Here is a 5306-nt window from a genome sequence, read left to right on the forward strand (position 1 = left end):
GTAATATTCATGCAATGTTTGATATATTTTTGAATTTTGTTTTACGTTTTTTATTATGCCTTTTTGTTGAGGAAATGGCGTTTCCTAGCATTCTACGATAAATCTGTGTTGTCTTTTTTTCTTACTACAACATCACTTCATGTTATAAATCAACAGTTTTCGGGTAAAATCTGAACTGAACATCGACAATTTCAATTTTCCTACAAACACTTTTTATTTTTAAGTAACAGACATTAGGATAGTAAAAACGCTGTGTAAGTTACCCAGGCCTTTATACACCCTCACTCAGTTTCTAGACGCTTCACCGCTTCCGGTCTTCAGGGGAATCAAATAAGACACTGATCACACACGTAGAGAAAGCGTTCGTGGTAAGGTAATGCCCGACAGGTACGCAACACACCTGATGTACAGGTAACGTGGGTACGACCCTAACTTACCAAACTCTTCCCGAACAGGCCATGAAGGCCCAAAGGTACCGACCGGCCGCCGTGTCATCCTCGGCCGAGAGGCGTCACTGGATGCAGATATGGAGGGGCATGTGGTCAGCAGACCGCTCTCCCGGCCGTATGCCAGTTTCCGAGACGAGTAGCTCCTCAGTTTGCCTCACAAGGGCTGACTGCACCCCGCCTGCCAACAGCGGTCGGCAGACCGGTTGGTCACCCATCCAAGTGCTAGCCCAGCCCGACAGTGCTTCACTTCGGTGATCTGACGGGAACCGGTGTTACCACTGCGGCAAGGCCGTTGGTTAACTGAGGCTCTCTAATGGCTCTGAGCACTATGGGACTTAACATCTATGGTCATCAGTCCCCTAGAACTTAGAACTACTTAAACCTAACTAACCTAAGGACAGCACACAACACCCAGCCATCACGAGGCAGAGAAAATCCCTGACCCCGCCGGGAATCGAATCCGGGAACCCGGGCGTGGGAAGCGAGAACGCTACCACACGATTGGTTAACTGACCAAAGCTACGAGGGCAGTTCAATAAGTAATGCAACTCTTTTTTTTTCTCGGCCAATTTTGGTTGAAAAAACCGGAAATTTCTTGTGGAATATTTTCAAACATTCCCGCTTCGTCTCGTATAGTTTCATTGACTTCCGACAGGTGGCAGCGCTGTACGGAGCTGTTAAAATGGCGTCTGTAACGGATGTGCGTTGCAAACAGCGGGCAGTGATCGAGTTTCTTTTGGCGGAAAACCAGGGCATCTCAGATATTCATAGGCGCTTGCAGAATGTCTACGGTGATCTGGCAGTGGACAAAAGCAGCAAGACTGTCTGATCTCCCACGTGCGGGCCGGCCGTGCACAGCTGTGACTCCTGCAATGGCGGAGCGTGCGAACACACTCGTTCGAGATGATCGACGGATCACCATCAAACAACTCAGTGCTCAACTTGACATCTCTGTTGGTAGTGCTGTCACAATTGTTCACCAGTTGGGATATTCAAAGGTTTGTTCCCGCTGGGTCCCTCGTTGTCTAACCGAACACCATAAAGAGCAAAGGAGAACCATCTGTGCGGAATTGCTTGCTCGTCATGTGGCTGAGGGTGACAATTTCTTGTCAAAGATTGTTACAGGCGATGAAACACGGGTTCATCACTTCGAACCTGGAACAAAACGGCAATCAATGGAGTGGCGCCACACCCACTCCCCTACCAAGAAAAAGTTTAAAGCCATACCCTCAGCCGGTAAAGTCATGGTTACAGTCTTCTGGGACGCTGAAGGGGTTATTCTGTTCGATGTCCTTCCCCATGGTCAAACGATCAACTCTGAAGTGTATTGTGCTACTCTTCAGAAATTGAAGAAACGACTTCAGCGTGTTCGTAGGCACAAAAATCTGAACGAACTTCTCCTTCTTCATGACAACGCAAGACCTCACACAAGTCTTCGCACCCGAGAGGAGCTCACAAAACTTCACTGGACTGTTCTTCCTCATGCACCCTACAGCCCCGATCTCGCACCGTCGGATTTCCATATGTTTGGCCCAATGAAGGACGCAATCCGTGGGAGGCACTACGCGGATGATGAAGAAGTTATTGATGCAGTACGACGTTGGCTCCGACATCGACCAGTGGAATGGTACCGTGCAGGCATACAGGCCCTCATCTCAAGGTGGCGTAAGGCCGTAGCATTGGATGGAGATTACGTTGAAAAATAGTGTTGTGTAGCTAAAAGATTGGGGAATAACCTGGTGTATTTCAATACTGAATAAAACAACCCCTGTTTCAGAAAAAAATGTGTTGCATTACTTATTGAACTGCCCTCATACTAGGAAAATTACTTTAGTCCGCGCTTAGTTACGATAGCCTAGAGTAGTTTTCAACTGTAATCGCAATAGATCGTACAATAACTATAAATGAAATTTTTGAGAGTGGATATGCTCGATATTCAGAAATCTTCCAAAGACCGTTTTTGTGAGGTATACTATCGGCCGTTTATGTTGTTTTGTGGTCGTCAGTCCAAAGATTGGTTTGGTGCAGCTCTCGACGCTAGTGTATCTTGTGTGAGCCTCTTCAACTCCAAATAAGTGCAGCAACCCACATCGACGTGAACGCGTTTACTGTACTCGTCCTTTGATCTCCCTATGCAATTTTGGCTCTCCACCCTTCCGTTCATTACCGAACTGACATTTTTTGATGCCTCAGGACGCGTCCTGTCAACTCATCCCTTATTTTAGTCAAGCTGTGCCAACTGAATGCAATATGTCCTCAGTCTACCCACCTAATTCTCAGCACTCTTATGCGGCAGCGCATTTCAAATGCTTTTATCCTGTTCTTCCTTGAACTGCTTATTGTCCACGTTTACCTTCCGTAAAAGGCTACACTCCATACAAATACCTCCAAAAAAAAAAAAAACTTCCTAACTTTTGGTTTTATATTTTAATGTTAATAAATTCGGACATAAAGGAATTGCAGACATTGGATGCGAGTGGGCATTGGTTTCATTACGGAAATCGGCGAAATGTCATAAGTAATAAGGGTAATCGCAAGGGGCACTACAGTCGTAGTGTGTGGTGTAAGTTGAACATTTGTGTCTGACGGGAGGCGTGCCAGGGTAGGCCGTGTAGCTGCGATGACCACTGTGCCCGGATGGGTCGCTACTCCTGCTGGGTCAAAATGGTGTCTTGCCGGCACAGTAGCTCATTCTGTTCAGTCTGTGATAACAATAGAAAAAACTGAGTAAAATATTCAACGATCATTTAGAACACGTGTTATATGACCTCCGCCCCAACCAACTGAAGACGAAAAAAGAAAGAGTTGTTTGAGTATCTGTTGCATAGTAAGCACAAGACTCTGATTCGAATACTGGTCTAGACCAATTTTTAACTTTCCCCACTGATTTGAAAGAATGCCTACTCGCAACTAATGTATGAAATTCCATTTGTGTTAATTCATAGTGGCTGCTGTTTCAAAATGGTGTGTGTTTCTTCGTACATTTCCGAAGGAACACACCACATATATACAGGGTGGTCCATTGATAGCGACCGGGCCAAATATCTCACGAAATAAGCACCAAACGAAAAAACTACAAAGAACAAAACACGTCTAGCTTGAAGGAGGAAACCAGATGGCGCTATGGTTGGTCCGCTAGATGCCGTAGGTCAAACGGATATCAACGGCTTTTTTTTTAAATAGGAACCCCCATTGTTATTACATTCGTGTAGTACGTATAGAAATATGAATGTTTCAGTTGGACCACTTTTTTCGCTTTGTGATAGATGGCGCTGAAATAGTCACACACGTATAAGTACGTGGTATCACGTAACATTCCGCCAGTGCGGACGTTATTTGCTTCGTGATACATTACCCGTGTTAAAACGGACCGTTAACAGTTGCGGAAAAGGTCGATATCGTGTGATCATAATGCCAAACGGGCGTGTGCTATGTATGCTGCTCGACATACTGGACGACATCATCCAAGTTTCCGGACCGTTCACCGGATAGTTACGTTATTTAAGGAAACAGGAAGTGTTCAGCCACATGTGAAACGTCAACCACGACCAGCAAATAATGATGATGCCTAAGTACGCGTTTTAGCTGCTGTCGCGGCTAATCCGCACATCAGTAGCAGACAAATTGCGCGATAATCGAGAATCTCAAATACGTCGGTGCTGCGAATGCTACGTCAACATCGACTGCACCCATATTATATTTCTATGCACCAGGAATTGCATGGCGACGACTTTGAACGTCGTCTACAGTTCTGCCACTGGGCACAAGAGAAATTACTGGACGATGACAGTTTTGGTTCAAATGGCTCTGAGCACTATGGGACTTAACAGCTATGGTCATCAGTCCCCTAGAACTTAGAACTACTTAAACCTACCTAACCTAAGGACATCACACAACACCCAGTCATCACGAGGCAGAGAAAATCCCTGACACCGCCGGGAATCGAACCCGGGAACCCGGGCGTGGGAAGCGAGAACGCTACCGCACGACCACGAGCTGCGGACAATGACAGTTTTCTTGCACGCGTTCTATTTAGCGACGAAGCGTCATTCACCGACAGCGGTAACGTAAACCGGGATAATATGCACTATTTGGCAACGGTAAATCCACGATTGAATACATAGAAAGAAGGATCCTTTATTGTATGATTATATGATAGCGGAACAAACAATGGTAGCAGTTACTTCTGTAAAATATCTGGGAGTATGCGTACGGAACGATTTGAAGTGGAATGATCATATAAAACTAATTGTTGGTAAGGCGGGTACCAGGTTGAGATTCATTGGGAGAGTGCTTAGAAAATGTAGTCCATCAACAAAGGAGGTGGCTTACAAAACACTCGTTCGACCTATACTTGAGTATTGCTCATCAGTGTGGGATCCGTGCCAGGTCGGGTTGACGGAGGAGATAGAGAAGATCCAAAGAAGAGCGGCGCGTTTCGTCACTGGGTTATTTGGTAACCGTGATAGCGTTACGGAGATGTTTAATAAGCTCAAGTGGCAGACTCTGCAAGAGAGGCGCTCTGCATCGCGGTGTAGCTTGCTCGCCAGGTTTCGAGAGGGTGCGTTTCTGGATGAGGTATCGAATATATTGCTTCCCCCTACTTATACTTCCCGAGGAGATCACGAATGTAAAATTAGAGAGATTAGAGCGCGCACGGAGGCTTTCAGACAGTCGTTCTTCCCGCGAACCATACGCGACTGGAACAGGAAAGGGAGGTAATGACAGTGGCACGTAAAGTGCCCTCCGCCACACACCGTTGGGTGGCTTGCGGAGTATCAATGTAGATGTAGATGTAGATGTAGAAGTGGAACATCAGCGACCTTGTCGGGTTAATGTATGGTGCGGCATTATGGG

At 46.1% G+C, this 5306-nt stretch overlaps 1 pseudogene; it reads right to left on the reverse strand.

Annotated features, from left to right (window-relative positions):
- Positions 1-628: 628 nt before the first annotated feature.
- Positions 629-746, reverse strand: LOC126102446 (5S ribosomal RNA; annotated as a pseudogene).
- Between the last annotated feature and the right edge of the window lie 4560 nt (positions 747-5306).

This window comes from Schistocerca cancellata, chromosome 9 (genome assembly GCF_023864275.1).
Source record: "Schistocerca cancellata isolate TAMUIC-IGC-003103 chromosome 9, iqSchCanc2.1, whole genome shotgun sequence".
In the NCBI taxonomy this organism is placed as follows: domain Eukaryota; kingdom Metazoa; phylum Arthropoda; class Insecta; order Orthoptera; family Acrididae; genus Schistocerca; species Schistocerca cancellata.